This window comes from Corapipo altera, unplaced genomic scaffold (genome assembly GCF_003945725.1).
Source record: "Corapipo altera isolate COAL_440 unplaced genomic scaffold, ASM394572v1 70, whole genome shotgun sequence".
NCBI classification, from domain to species: Eukaryota; Metazoa; Chordata; class Aves; order Passeriformes; family Pipridae; genus Corapipo; species Corapipo altera.
The window spans coordinates 5,743,766-5,760,050 of NW_020884911.1; the positions used below are offsets into that span (position 1 = coordinate 5,743,766).

The window sequence follows — 16,285 nt, forward strand, 5'->3', positions numbered from 1 at the left end:
TTTGAGGCTGCATTTTAAATACTTCTGTGGTCAGTGAAGCTGAAGCCCCACTCCCATGATGTCTATCTCCAAGACCTTTCAGATGTTGCTAAGCTAATATAAGAAATACTCCACAGTCTGATAGACATGGAAATTTAATTGAGGAATTCTTCCCCAGTAAAAGTCAGTACCTTCAGAGTTCATCCAAAATTCTGATCAAAGCCTGTTTATAGGCATCAAACTTTTCACTTTTGGTAAGTTGTTAGAGTTCTTACTGCAATACTTGATACCAAACTGCTACATTCCTGATCCAAGTTCTCTTATGTGTCCTGCACTTCTCATGTGGAACTGGCTTCAAGCAGGAACTGTCCTATGCCTTGTACTGTACTAATGACACCACCTCTCAAATGTGTGGTAGATACCAATTTGATTTGGTGCAGGAAGGACCACATTGGCATTAGAAGTCTAAGTTGGTATGTTAGAGGACATGGGTGCTGTTGGCAGCCTCAGATTCTTTGATAAACAGGCAAGAAACACATGTGTGTTTGTACCAGAAAAAAAGGAATTTGAAATGGAAGGAAAAAGTGATAGCATGTTTCTGGGTTGGGGAGGAATTAGCCTCCAAGAGCTGAATTCAGTCTTGCAGGTAATATCCTGCTTGGTGGAGAAGGGACTCCCTGTTCCCACTCAGTTGGAAACTCCTCAGGAGCTGACAGCCTCTGCCCCTCACAAGGACAAGGTTCTGTCTAAAACAGGTTCCTTGTGAATGCTCAGCTCTTGGGTATAGGAACCCAGGATTTCCTGGCCTCTGATAAGCAAGACTAGTTATCCCACAGCCCAGGACAAGCTTAAGAAAGCTGACAGAGCTTTTTTGGACCTCCCAAGCCCAGCCCTCAGTGGAAGCTGAGATCCTGGCACAGGGGTGAGGTGGGGACTTCAGCCCCTCAACAGTATTTGGCCACTGTAAAAAGCAGCAGCTTTGAAAGCCTATTCCTTGCAGGGAATCAGTGGCAGCAGGAATACCTGCTGTTTTCCTGAAGGCAATGAAAGGAGCTGCTTTCTCAGATGGCAGTCTGACCATGTTCAAAATAAAATTAAGGCTTCTTGGCATGCTGCTGCATTTCTAGAAGTCTGAATTTATTTTCTCCCCAAGACTTCCTCATAAAATGAGGCCTTGGCCCAATTGAAATCAGTAGGAGTTGCCCTAGTGACCTCAATAAACCCAGGATTTTCATTTGTAGTGTTCATTTGGTGTGATTATTCCCAAAACACAACATAAAACTGCCCAAGAAAGGGAAATTAATTTTGAAATCCCACTGTAATCTGATTATCTAAAATACAGGTACAAACATTCTATTAAATTTTACAGAACTCCTGCTCATCAGATTTTGTGTGCCTGCCCCCAGGCCTTTGTACTACAATGCTTTATCTTCAGCCATGAATCTACAGACAGAACAGTAAATTTGTATGAGGCTTTATGTATATTTTTACAGTCTGTGTGTGAAATTCATAGCACATACAATGCATAGCACAAAGTATTTTTAAGATTAGAAAGTGCATGTAAATTGCCTGTAGTCTGTTCACTATGAAGGAGGAAACAGAACCCGCTATTTTGCTTGAAGGCGCTGGTATTTTGAAAGAGCTTCTTGAAGTCTGAAAGCTTGTTGATACCATCAGAAATGTATTTATATTAAGCCTTTAATTGTAGCATTTTAAAATCAGCTTTCTAATTGTTTTCTCTAGACAAAAGATAACACAGTTGGCCTTCAGGAATCCTCCACCCTGGTACAATGGGGTTTACATTTGAACAAATCCTTGCAAGGGCAATTTTCTAGGTCTCATTTTAAAGCTTCACAGTGACATTAAGTGCTGCTTGGGGACCATCAGTGTTTCAGAAATAGTTGTGGCTGGTTCTAGGCTAACAACAAATGGGGCTGGCATGGGGAGGTATCTGAGTGGGGTTTCCATTTCCCTGAGGGTGAAGCACCTCGTGTTGCTGACAGCAACCTCATGCTGAGTATTGTGTCAAACGGCTCAGCAGCTGGGAGGAATTGGAAGACACAAAGTGCAACAAGAACCTCTATGTGAAGGCAGTGGTGGAGGCTCCCAGGCTCAGGGCTGTTGTGAGCAAGGTGATTCCATAAGCCAAAGAACTGAGATCGTGTATCACAGTACTCTGGTGATGGAGGGTTATAGCTCGGCTGCTGAATGGCATGTGATTGTGATTTCTCACAACTGTGAATCCCATTTTGCATTTTATTGTTATTCTGGGAGAGTTTCCATCTCTCTTCTACCCTGAGCTGCCTGTTCCTACTCTGTGCCAGAGGCTCCCATTGAAGCCCAACGATTCCCTGTGTGCTGAGACTGGGGGCACTGGGAACACCTGGTGGAAAAGGACTGATTGAGTGAGAGTGGGACATCCCAGTGCTTTGGTGTGCTGCCTGGAAGCTGTCCTGTGCTGAACAGTGGCCTAGCATGGCAGGAGAGGCAGGATAATTCCTTTGTGTGTACAGATGTATTTCAGTATTCCCTAGCCTCACTTTCTCCAGCCAATTGCTGGTTGTGCTCAAAAGGGAAAATGAGCATTAATTCACTTTTTTTGTAGGGTGTGAAAGTTATGATTCTGCAAAGGCTAATTCATGCTTCTGTCTTTACAGAGTCAATGGTCCCTGTGGGCTCAGGGGAGGTGTTGGGAGACAGGGCTCACATCTACTTTAAAAGCACATATGGAAACATCTGCTTTCTTTAACGCCTTGTTCTTAGGAAGTTGTGGTGCAATAAAATAAATTCATAGACAGCTGGAGCTTGGCTTGCCTGGCTTGTTTCTGCAGTGGGACTTTTTATGAATAAAAGAACGACGGAACCGTATTACGCTTGGAAATCCTGCAGAACTTCCAGAGCATAGGGGGTAGCACAGTATAAAGGCACTTCCAGATGTGAGGATATTGCCCCTTGGTTGCAGTCTTAGGCTAAGGTGTGACATGTTCTTACTTTGTTCTTACCCACTAGGGCATGCTGGAGGTGGTACCTGCATCAGACACCTTCAGTGCTTAGGGAGAAATGCGCTGATGGAGAGAACACAGAGATCTGGAATACAGAGGAAAAGCATATAATCAGAAATAACAGCTCTCATCAGGCACAGACAATAGATAGCAAACTGGCTTCAGGAAGCTATTCAGGCATCATGGGAGCCAAATCAACAGACACAAGGTAAGAATAGAGTCATGACAACTATTTAAATGATTTTTAAAAGTTGATTGTGCTCGTGACTTTCCTAGACCCTACAGAGGGAGAATTTGTTTTGCTGCCTTAGAATACAGTCCATACATGTTTCTGCCTTTGTCCTCCACGCTTCATGTGGTAGTTTCTTCACAATATATGCTACATAAGATGTTTTTCCTACTCAGTGCCTGGGCATGAGCAGGTTGGCTGACCCTGCTTAGGAAAACAATTTTCAAGTATAGCCTGTAATTGTCATATTGAGTGGTCTCCTTCACCCCTCTACACTTGGTCTTTGTTGGCTTATAACAAGATGGCAAAGAGCAGGAATTCCGAGACACAGCTGGGAGAGGAAGCTCTCCTGTTTCCAAGGATGGCAGGAGCAGGGTGTTGTGTTCCCTTTTCAAATGCTCCTAATGATTTGGTGTGAACCCGGCATGGGCTCAACATGGTGCCTCTGTGGGGAATTAGCTGGGACACACAGGATGACCTTTGCAAGTGCTGTGATTTCTGTGTCACCTTTCTGCCAGCTGCAGGGGGAGATGGATGATCCCAGACCTGGCAGAACGCCTGCCGAGGTTTGGAACAGATCTGAACTGACAGAGGGAGTTCATGCCAGGTCAGCGTTTCACGGCATTTCTGAGCTGGTATTAGGAGCTCGAAAAGTCACTGAAGTGCAGCATGAGAAATTTAAAAGTTGGGGTCCCTACCAGCTCCTGGCAGTCAGTTTTGTTCCTATTTTACAAGCAGAGCTCCCTAGCAGAGCAGTCACAGTGATCATGGGTATTACCATCTCCAGCATACTGGGAAAAGGCAGAAGAGCCTTAAAACTGAAAACTGGAGCTCTAAAAGCAGGTTGTGGAATGGTCACTAAAATCAGCTGAAAGCTACTGTGTTGTCCTGATTTGTTCCTGGCATTTCCCAGTAGCTCAGTCTGTGCTGGCAGGTTTGTTGTCACTGGTTGAAGGTGTATTTTTGTATAATGAAACACAGCTCCTGACGTTAGCAGGAATGAGAGCAAAAACCTACCATTCCCCATTTAGGGAAGCTGGCATTCAGCACTCCGTGGCTGCCTTTGAAAGAAAAAGGAGAGTTTCTTTTCAGCACTGCCAAAAACATGATATTAATTGATCTAAAGCTTGGAATGAAATGTGAGTGTGACTTGATCTAGGAGCAGCCTTATAGAATGAAATGTAAAAATATGCAGCACAGGAAGGAACTCATGCATTGAGTTACAGTAGGACTGATGAATTAGTAAGGATGGTCTATCCATAATTTCAGTGAGCTGGGACAGACAGGTAGGAGAGAGGAAGATGCACATAGAAAAAGCAATACCAGCAAGTCAGATCAGGAGCCTTCAAAGGAAAAAAATTCAGCCGAGATAAGGGAAAAGAAATCTCCCCTTGGTTTCTGCCATTTGTCATGCATCTCTAGTGATTGTGTAGATGACGTGCATTTGCTGAGCTCCTGTTAGGACACCACAGTTAGAGAAATTAATTACCCCAGAAGGCCAGAATGAGGTCTTTCAAAGGTCATTATCAGAACTGGTTTCTCATCAATGCACTACTTGATTGGAGGAAAAGACTCAAAATTGCAGGCCTTTGATTGCTGAGAGGGAAGCTTTTAACTGCTTCCTGCTGTTCTGTCATTTTGTGCTAACCCCAAATGGCCCCATTAAATTGATGTCCTGTTTCCCATTCACTGCCCACAAATCACTCTTCTTCTATTAATATAGGAAACATTTGCACATGATGGGAATTGGAGTGGCTAAACAGTAAATCTTAGACCCAATAAAGAACTCAAAAGCATTTACCCAGTGACCAAAGTATTGATTTCCCCCCAACACTTCATAATATTCAGTTATGAACTTTATCAAAAAATACAGAACCTCACATCTGCCTTTAGAGAGTCTTTGCACAGATACTGTTCCCAACCAGTGCAGTGGGAGTCAATCTGATTTCTGTGTGACAGCAAATTTCTTGCAGCTAATCAGGAGATAAAACAAAGGCCAGGAGTGATGCAGCTGCTCAGGCAGTGGGGTGTCATCGCCGACACCGTGTGACACCACGTGTGGCTGCTGTGGGTTAGGGCAGCAATGAAAACAGCACAGCAGCTCTCCTTTCTCAGGCCAGCAATGCCATGAGAGAGCACCTGGAAGCTCTTTGGGCTGAAGAGGAGCTGAGCCCCAGAAAGGTTTTTCTTCACTTTGATGGATGTCTGAGCTTACACAGTCTTACAGATTTGCACATACATTCTTCCATCTCGTGCCTCAGGTCCTTCCATTGACAGCGTTTTACTGAAGTCCACTTTTACTGTCAGGTTAAACTAAAAGATGCTGACAGTGCACTGGGGTGATACCAGGTCCCTTCTACACCTGCTCAGCTGCAGAGTTCCCCCAGCAGCAGAGGGAAGTGTAGGTAACTGGATAGTGAATCCTAAAACAGGACTAGGTAGTGCAGGAATACCCTAATAATGGTCTCAAAGCACTTTGACATAACTGGAGAGGATGGAGTGAGTGGGCAACGTAACCTATGGTGCTTGTTGTGAGCAAACAAGAAAAAAACTAATCCTTTTTCTACTGGCCTTCAGGCAATATTGTTCCCTTCTCTCCTTCATATCTCAGTTTCCCCCACTACAAAAAATGGGAGGATGAAATCGAGCACCTCTGCAGAGGGTTTTGATGTCTGCTCATCAAACCTGCTCCACAGGCAGCAGGAATCAGGACAGGTGCAACAAAGCCTAGCTCTCCTCAGGCAGCTGAGCTCACTGGTGGGGTCTGTCACCAAAATATTTCCAATATCCTTAAATGTCACTAAACTAAGAAAAGTGGCATTGCTGAAAATCGTGATGAAAGGGGCCTCAGATGTAAATCCTTTCTAAAATCTTTGTAATCCTCAACTGCTTTAGTTCCAACAGATCTTCCCATAAAATGAACTGCCAGCCAAAAGGTAAATATAAATGCAAAATATTCCCAAAGCAAACATGTTACTGGCTTTTAAAACAAGTCCATTTAAATAATGTGGAAATATATTACAGAAACAGAATCTATTCTGATTTATATTTAAAGATGAATTAATGCAAATATCACAAGTTTATCCTGCATTAGTCCCTTGAGAGGAGTCACTGGGGAAGCAATTTGTTTCTTGTTAGCTAAGGCAGGGAGCTTTGAAGTTACTGAGTTGTCTGTCTCTGCAAGTAGCCCATTTAATCTTGAGGAAAAGTGTCAGATCTAAGTTGAAGTGAGTTGTGTGTCTGTGCATTGTTTAGAAGTCTGGCAGGAAGAGGTCTTCAGCGTGCCGCCAACCAGCAGTATGGGGACAGTGGAAATGGCACGAAGAATGTCTGAGAGAAATCTTTTATCAGCTGTTAACAATGGACATGGAGCCCTGAACAGTGAGTGTCAGGAGAAAGGCCTCAATTGTGCCCTTTTTTTGTCTTTTAAATTAATTCCTACTAGGTTTATAAGGGCTCTCATCACTTGCTTTTTGGTTATATCAGTTGAGGATGATTTCTCTGGGAACTGGTTGCTGGGAAAGCCACCAAAAGAGGCTTTTTTTCCCCAGATAGTGTCATAGTTTTAGGGATGTTCACACACCCCTGCTCCCTTGACTATGCTCATTAATCTGTTTCTAGAGCTGTGCTATGACTGGACTAGGTAAATCACCTAGAATTAATTTCTTTTGATTTCGTCTTGGAATACTGTGATTAGTTTGTTGGCACAACTGTGTGAGCAATGAGTTGTGACTGGTTAGGTGGTGGAAGCACAAACCTCTGACAGGCTGTTTCCCTGCACAGAAAAAAATTTTAAAAGCTGTTGTCTGAAACTCCAGAGCTGTTGAGTTCACAGCAAACTTCACCTTCATCCCAGAACTGTTTTTCAGAAATCAATTTTTCTACTCTTTAATTACAAATGAGACCCTCAGCTATCCAATAGCACAGCTCCACTGAGCTGGTACATCTGAGCTCTGCAGTGTCAGCTTTTAGCCTGAAGGTACCAGCCTGGGGTTATCAGCTGCAAAGAAAACCTCTGCAATGTTAAGAGCATATAAAGCAATTCAGGGAGATCAGTATGCATCTGAAGATAGCTCAAAACAATAGCCAGAGGGGGAATATAAACTGTTTACTGCAATTGGATTTGCACTGAAACCTACCGATGCAAAATTCATAGCCTACATGAATTAATTTGCTCCTGATCACTTCTTACAAAAACTGTGGCTTCTCCCCCCTTCCCTTAATGACTTCTATTCGACAGCTGTGGATTTGCAAAGTGAACTGCAGTAGCAGAGTAGATATAAATGTTTAGAAATGGCACTAATATCTGTGAAATGAATTGCCTTTGAAATTTACAGTTGTCACCACCTTATACCAAATCAAACTTGTCATGTTTTTATGGACTACACTTAATCTTTGAGCATCTTTCATCTCCCTATCACCTGTGTGTGAGGGAACTATTAGCCCTATTTTACAGATGGAGAAATGAGGCACAGGACACCTGAGAGAGGCCTGGGAATGACTCTGCTCTATAGCACAGTTTTACTCACAGGAAGGCATCCCCTCACCTTTTCTTGTTGGATCAGCTGCAAGATCTCAAATTGGTTTTCCTGATGTACCACAAAATCAGAGAATCACAGAATGGTTTGGGTTAGAAGGGACCTTAAAGATCACCCAGTTCCAACCCCCTGCCATGGACAGGGACACCTTCCACTAGACCAGATTGCTCAGAGCTCCATTCAAACTGGTCTTGAACACTTCCAGGGATGGGGCAGCCACAGCTTCTCTGGGCAAACTGTTCGAGCGCCTCAGCATCCTCACAGTAAAGAATTTCTTCCTAATATCTAATCTAAACCTGCCCTCTGTCAGTTTGAAGACATTCCCCCTTGTCTTATCACTACAGGCCCTTGCAAATAGTCCCTCTCCATCTTTCTTTTAGGATCCCTTCAGGTACTGGAAGGCTGCAATTAGGTCACCTCAAAGCTTTCTCTTTTCCAGACTGAACAACCCCAATTCTCTCAGTCTTTCCTCAGAGGAGAGGTGCTCCATCCATCTAATTAACTTGCTCCAGCAGGTCCATGTCTTTCCTGTGCTGAGGATCCCAGAGCTGCAGGCAGCACTGCAGATGGGGTCTCACCAGAGCAGAGGGACAGAATCACTTCCCTGACCTGCTGCCCACAGAATTTAAATCAAGTTCCCACTGGGGACCAGACAGTGAGCGAGATGGGCAACATCCCTCCTGGTTTGCAACCATACCTCTGCAGGAGAGGAGAGAGTGGGGTGCTGCTGTTTCAGATGTCCCTGTTCCTCTCAAGGGTGAACAGAGGGCTGTAGCTAAGTTAATGGTCTCTGCAAATGCTTTATAAAGTCATTTTATGTAATGACCTGGAATTTATATCTTTGCTTATGAAACAGGAGCTGGTGGCTGTTTGAATAATTAGCATGTGGTGTAAATACTATACTGAGCTGAATTCTTTCCTCAGATAGTCTGTGCCTGCTGGTGAAGTCAAGGAGAACTGGGCTGGTATCCAAGGACAGAAGCTGGTTGCTTGTCTAGTTAGGATACATTGAAAGCATTAGTAATGAGATGTGAGAAGAATAAATAAGCCTATTTACCATGTGGAAGAGAGCTGCCTTACAGAGGTTAGCTGCAAAATGACTAGTTAAGAGCTGCAGTCAACTGCCCCCCCCCAAAATTCCAGGCTCTCCTGCCTTCCCTTCCTCCATCAAGCCAAGGAGTGAGCCCTAGGAAATGATTTAAAGGGACAACCCTGCAGTAAGGAGGTCTGGAAAGGCCCCTTTTGTCTGAGGAGCTGAAGATGTGAATGATGACATTTGTGCAAGGAATTTAAGTGATTCCATGCTTGTGTACAGGATGGAAGCAAAAGAGGCCCTGGCTCTTTTTACGCTAATTGAGATCAACCAATGCAGAGGAGGATCACCTGCAAGCAGGCTTAGAGTTGAGGAGAATACAGAACATCATATGGAACCTTACACTCCAGAAATCAGCTGTGAAGGAAGTTATGGGTCTGGTTCAGGACTGAAAATGGTATACAGAGCCTTGGACCACGGGATCTAATACAAATTGTAACACACAAATAAAAGTTATTTCAGGTTTAGAAATCTGTGCAGCATGAATTTTGTAGCTGCAGTTTACCCTTTAATGGTTGGAGAGTTGTTATATAAATAGTATAAACCAGGCACTGTGCAGATAGGGTGGGAAGAGAGAGCTCATTTCTCTTGACTAAAAGAGTTCCCTCTAAAAGAGATCCCTTAGGAAGTGGGAATACGGTTGCTGTGAAGGGCAGAAAAGAGCGTGATCCATAGCTTGGTGGAAGGCCTTGTCAGCCAAAGCAGCATCTTCTCTAAGTAAGGATTTCACAGCAGAATTAAAAATACATTAGGTCTAAGATCTCAATAAGTGGTTTCTAAAAAAATATGTGGGAAAAAGAGCACAACAGAGCAGGCAGATCCTGCTGGCCCAAATGGCTGCAAGCCAGGGGCAGGGAGAGTGTGGGTCTGCACTTCTGCTGGAGAATTTCAAACAAAGGAACAATTGGGAAAGGCAAGGTGTAATTCATGAAACAGCCAGAATTTGTTTCATGTTTCTCAGGATTTAAAGCTAATCACAAGCTAAGTTTACCCTCTTGATTCCTCCTTCCACTCCACACCTTCAGGGTCTTCTAATTTATAGCCCTCCAGATTCTTGTGCTTTTCCTGAACGTGATGTACATGGATGGAGCAGTCTAATATCTCAGTGGCTTCAGAAGCCTGACAGTGTTTTCACATTGCTTCTCCTTCCAATAAATCAAAGTGTTCAGAACTGAAGGCTACATACCCAATAAAAGTCCTGTGGCAGGGGGATACGGCTGTTCCTTCATTTTTCCAGCTGTGAATCCCCTGGATGGCATTCCTGCTGACTGGAGTGCCTTGCAGCAGTTATATAATTGCAAGTCAAAATTTCTCTGGTTTGCCAAATTGCTGAACCAGAAGGGTTTGCTTACTAAAGGACTGGAGGGAAGAAGCTGGAAGGGAGACATAAAGGCAAGAGGCTGTATAAACTGTTGGGCTGTGATCAGCATTTTGATCATTTTAGGAATTTGTCAAAGGGGAGGGGGGGAAGTTGTGTGGTGAGAGATGGGTGAATAATTAATCATGTATAATTTAGTCAATGAATTTTGCTGATCGGGGATTTTCTACAAATGGATTCCTCTGTGTGTCAAATGTTCTTCAACAACTCTTTTCAGTGAATAATTTTTGAGTTGTAGCTGTATCCTGAGGAGTTCATTGAGGTATTTGATAATTAAATACTGAGAAATAAGTGAGAGTACAAGCACAGCAAAATATAATCCCATAAAATGCTGTGTGCATAGAACCATTGACTTCTTAAGGTGTAAGACAGGAAAAGTTTGCTTGATTTGATCTTTCATCACTGTCTAATCTTTGAAGAGGTCACTTTAAATCTTGAAAGGCACGAAATTTGAGGTACTTGGAGTGAATTACTCAGTTTTGGGGATCTAAATGCCTATCTATCTCCACATGACTATGTTTATGAAACGCTCATCTGCAAATCTTGTACAGACAACTAAGCCTATTTCTTTCACTTATTACTAGTTATTCTTACTTTCCTCTCATCCCTTCATTAACCTGCTGTGCTCTTCCTAGATTGCATCAGAGATTACTCAAATAGGGCAGTTTCCTGTAAAGTATTTGCAACAGAGCCCAAGCATCATTCAAAAATTCAAAGATCTTAATAATGATGCATAGTAATAATTTCCAAAGCTCTGAGGAAGATGCTAATATTCCTTAACCTCCACTCCTTGCGTAACCTTGGGCAGATCAATTATTTGGAGAAGTTTTTTATCACCATCTTACAGCTAAAGCCCATTTGGATGACAAAATTCACTTGCAGTCGTGAAGCAAAGATCTCAGAGACCTGCATCCCCAAAACTGCAATGGTAGTTAGGGGAACATGCTCCAGGGGTCTGCAGAATCCAGTGTCATAGCAAAATACAGAACACAGCAAACTGCAGATGCTGTTGATGAAATAAAACTGCAGATCAAAAAAAAAATAAAATCACACATTGTTTAGGTGAAAGACTTTACTGGATAAGACACGGATTTTTAAGCATTAATTCTTGCAGTGGCATTTCACCTATTTAATTTAAACTGGTGTCCACGAGAAAACTCTGGACAACCCAATGGAACTCAAGCCAGGGCAAAAAATTGTCCTGAATTCATTAGCAGTGAAACAGATGGTACATCCATTCAAAAAGGCAATAGCTTAAAATAAAATAGGACACTATATTCTAATTCTATATTGCCACGTAGCTTTATCCTGCAGAGTCACACTCCAAGTAGCACAACTGGCCCTTCAGAGAAACATGTGCTCTGCTCAGCCTCTGTGCATGTGTTTGCAGCTCACAAGCAGATTGCTAATGTGGTGGTTTTCTGTTTGTTCCAGTGCTTTCTCTTAGGAGGATGCTCATGACAGTTTGATTACTTGGAATCTGAGGAGAAAATGCCCAACCAAAGAAATCAGTTGACACAGAGGAAAACCAGCAGCACATTAAAATAAGAAAACCAGGAGGATTTGTGAAGGACACAATTGCGTGTTTGCGTGTTGCTGAAACACAGAGGTACTTTTAATAACTCTTTAAACCTCATCTTTTTCTAATAATCTGCATAATCCTCACCTAGGATTGCCAGGGAGTAATTTGTGACTGCTGTCTGTATGACAGGGGGAAAAGCAAAGCTGCTTGACAGAACATCAAAGGTTTGTGCCACTGAAGTTTTATGCAGCCACTGCTAAATCTTTCATGCTTGAAACAATGATGAAAAATGATTGTCAGCTATGAAACCAAAATTATATCAATCTGCTTCAGGGCTGTGGGGTGTTTTTTTCTTCATTTGAAAACATGACCCAGCCTAGCACAGTTCACTTACCAACCTCGAGTGTTCTATCAGGATTGAAAAAGAATAGAACTGAGTCAGGAAGGGTGAATGTATTTCATGCTTCACAAATATATGTGGGGGGGTGGTAAGGAGAGAATGCCAAAAATAAAATCAAGCAGGTCAGTGCCCAAATACCTCATCCTGATTGTCTTTATATAACACATGTAACAGACAGTGCAGTAGCTCTCTGAATTTCCAAGGGGAATATTCAATGCAGAGTAGCTGAAATGGAAGCTAAATGTGGCTGGAGGCTTTAGTTCCCCAGCAATGCTGCTGCAGGTAGTTTTTCTGGCTGTAAAACAAAATGATCCTTAAAGCTGAATGCTGAGAAGCAGAAGTTTGGGGCTGAGTTGGCCTGTTATCTCTATCAAAATCTGGTCTTAATGAATATCTCGTTAGTTACTCCCACACCTGCTTTTTCCTTTGAGGAGGCCTTCGGGATGCTAAAACAAAAAGGGACCAAGTGGAGAACAAGAACAAATGTTTAAATTATCTTCACGAACTCTGTTTGATATGCACAGAGAGAGAGGCTGCATGGAGCTGCTGCTGCAAACAGAGCCCAGGGTATGTGCACTCCATCTATGCCATCGCATGCCCATGGCACTACTGGGATTGCTGGAGGAGTCCTGTGGAAGAGAAGTCCTCAGGCCTTGAAGGGGAGAAGGCAGTTTGATGCCAGCCTGTTAGAAGTGAAGCACGTTGTCCTGCTGTTGCTGTGCAGAAAAGCTGAATCACTGAGAACCTTGCTCCTCTATGAGGCTGCTTGTACGGTTCATTTTGGGGATTGGCAAAAAAAAAAATAATGCTTTCAACCCTCATGGCAAGGGGACTTTATCTAGACAACATCCATTCTGCACTGCAGGTAATTTTTTAGAGTTATTTTTGGAGGGAAACAGGAGTGACACAGCTTGGCTACTACTCTTCTCAGACATGAGGGAGAGGTCCCATTGGTGTAGTGCCCTCAGCGGTCCCCCTGCAAGGGCTCTTTCCCTCCCCAGGCTGAACACTGATCAGCCAGAAGCTGATGGGAGTCAGATTCTCCCCTCCAAAGCTCTGTTGCCTTCTCCATGACAAGTATTTGCTGATCTTCTCAGCTGTTTGCTTTGCAAAGTTGCGTTCTAATATCTTGATTATAATTTGAAGCTGATTCTCATACGTGCAACACAGTCAGCCTCGAACATATGGGAACCTTTCAGAGATTGTGCTAGTTCTGAAGAGATGCTACTCAGTGGTTAGTCACTAAGACTGTGGTATAAATTGATACTTCTCTGTGGTATAAATTGATACTTCTCTCTGCCTCAGCTCTCCTTCCCATTGTTGCTGCTTATTGTCTGTACCACCTCTGACAGAGGAGTTGGAGGTCAGACAAAGAAATAAATGAAATACAGTCTAGAAAGAAAAGGGTTATAAAGATAAATGGTACTATTCAAATGTGATGCACTAGCAGGTGTGCTGCATAGTAAGAAGGGCTGCATGTTGAGCTGTGTCACCTCACTTGTTTGCAATGCTCCTGCTTCTTTTTCTTCCACTATTTTGCTGTAGAGAAGACATTAAGCCATTTTATCCTCAAAATCCAAATGTTTCATTTTGGCTAAAGCTTTTTCTTCTCTTTGGTGAGAGAGGACAGCTCTGTGCTAGAGCCTTGCAGAATTCCTTGAGAAACAGAATCAAATGAATAATTTCAAGCAGTTAGATAGGTGGATATTGTCCTCTCAGTGTTAACTTACCTGCTCACCCCCCCAAAAAAAACCAAAAAATATTGTCTACGTTGTCAGATAATCACTTTGCTCAGGAGGTTCCCTCGGTAAGATCCGGGCCTATGAAGCCCCATGTCTTTACTGCTCCTTCAGGAACTCTGCACCTTGGATGTTAGGCAGGAAAAATCAGCTTGTTCTTGCAGCTGAGCATCCTGCAAAGGCAGTTCCCATGTGGCAGGGATGTGCTGTATGCAGGGCGAGAAGTAAAGGGGTAGAGCAGCATGACAGGACCAGAAGCCAGCAGCTGGTATTGTTGTACTTGTGCATCTGCATTATAAGAGTTTATATGATTAAATTGTTCCACAAGGTAGCTCTAATGAAGTTATAAAAAGTCTCATCAACGTTCCAGCTGGTAGGTAGCAGAATGTGAGATGCAATTGATGGTCAAATGTACACTCTAATCAGCCATGAACAATTTTATTTAATTAACTTTGGTTTACTTGAGAGAGACTTAAAAGTTTTGATCAAAATACCCTCTAATTTTGAATCTTCTTTTGGCCTAATTCTTAAAATATGAATACTCAAATGCATTTGACCTTTCAAGCCAGAACATGGCTGATCCTCATGGTTTAAACCTCTAATTATACAAATGAACTCATAAAATTGTCTCTTCTTTTATATTCCTTTATCTCAATAGCTTTCCTTAGAAAACACCAGAAATTTAACTAAGGGGGGGGGGGGCTAGTTAGAAGCTTCTGATTTAAGTCTCAGAGGATTTTTTCTTCTATTGATGATGTGACTGAATTTGGTTTTTTCATCTTCCTTAAAAAAAGTTAATTTTTAGGGATGTCTTACTTCTATATCACCAAAATTGGTGCTTTGGAACAGCATAGCCTGCTGAATTTACTCTTAGTGAGAAATAGGTGTTCTGTGCCAGCACCATCCTGTGCATGTTTTATGTGTGCCTAAAATGAGGTGCCATGTTTCAGTGAATAAGAGGAGTGTGTCAGTAAAAACTCCCATTGATTTATTCTTCACCAAATGTTTTTTCCTTGATAATGCTTTCTGGTTTTGAAATGAGCTATATTTAAAAGTGCTCAAGTTTACATAGAAAGTCAAAGCTTTTTTTAGGGTGGGTTTTTTCCTTTTTTTTTCACTACTTTCATGCAAAAAGTCCTACATGTTCTGTGTTAAAAATACAAAAGCAAAATAACATAATAAAGTATGTGCGTGATGCAGCATCTGCTAACACTGTCCCTATTCACTGTAATCAGGATGGTCAGATACCTTTCCACATTTAGAAGTGTATTTTCTCTGTTACTTTCACAGGAATAAACTTCCAGATCTCAGGTCTTCTCATACCACTGGACAGGACAACATGCCTGAAGTGATTGTGAAGAACCCTTCATACAAAGGAAATAAATGAGGTAATTTGTCCTAATCAGGTCTTGTCCTGAATGCATTGTTAAATCCTTACATGAAACAAGTTTTCTTTCCCTTTCATTACACTTCTTTTTATCATTAACTCTTCTAATTAAATGTCATTGCTTCTATAAAATAAAGTCCTTCAAAACTAGCTTGTGTCTTTGGCCACAATTACATTGCAGCAATGAGCTCCACTTGGAATTTCTCTCTTCAGCTTTTTCCAAAGATACCCTTCTTTTAAAAAGAAAAATTTGTCCTTTAAAAAGAAAAGTTAGTCTTTTAAAATAGGTTTTTTTTCCTTAAGAAAATTGAATTGAAAAAATCCACTTTCTCTCCTCTCTTTTCAAATAAACTCGTGTTCAGGAAAAGACTTAGTTTGGAAGAAGTCATACAGAAAGATAAAAGGTTTGAAAAGCTATTGGAGCTTTTTAGAAACTGATTGTTATACTTGGAGAACCAAACAAAAATAAATTATCAAAGATAATTTTCCTTCCTTCTTCTGATGAGACCTCATCATCTAATGCAAAACTAGGCAGGTAAACAAATTTTGCCCCATCACTGTTGCATCAAACTCAAAATAGAAATAGCGAGCTACAGCTCTTGTAAACCTCAAGCTAGCCTAGGAGCTCATCAATGAACACAGAAACCCATCCACACAGTGCTAAATGTAGAAAAGGGATTTCTGCAATTATTACAATTACAAGGAAAACGATCTCAAAGCAAGGAAATTGGGCAACAGAGGACAGGGAAAGGCTGGAAGCTCCATATCCAACAGACCTATGCATTTTCTATTGCAACATCTTCTCTTTTAGCAGGGCATATTCCAACCATATCAGAAGATAGTTCAAGAAATATTACAGGGCAATTTATAGAAAATTGTGCCAGCACAGAGTTCCTGGTCCTTACTGTGCAAATCTTGCTTTCACTGTTCCACCTGTGCTGTGAAATACAAATCCATGCACACATACAAACACCTCCAGGTGTTTTGGTTTGCAAGTACACTACAGTATTTTTTATGC

At 42.1% G+C, this 16,285-nt stretch overlaps 1 long non-coding RNA gene across 1 annotated transcript; it reads left to right on the top strand.

Annotated features, from left to right (window-relative positions):
• Positions 1 to 2: 2 nt before the first annotated feature.
• LOC113952066 lies at positions 3 to 12,797 on the top strand. Its single transcript, XR_003529365.1, has 4 exons — positions 3 to 162; positions 2,989 to 3,189; positions 11,654 to 11,828; positions 12,666 to 12,797. It is a non-coding gene; the product is annotated as an uncharacterized LOC113952066 (long non-coding RNA).
• Positions 12,798 to 16,285: the final 3,488 nt, after the last annotated feature.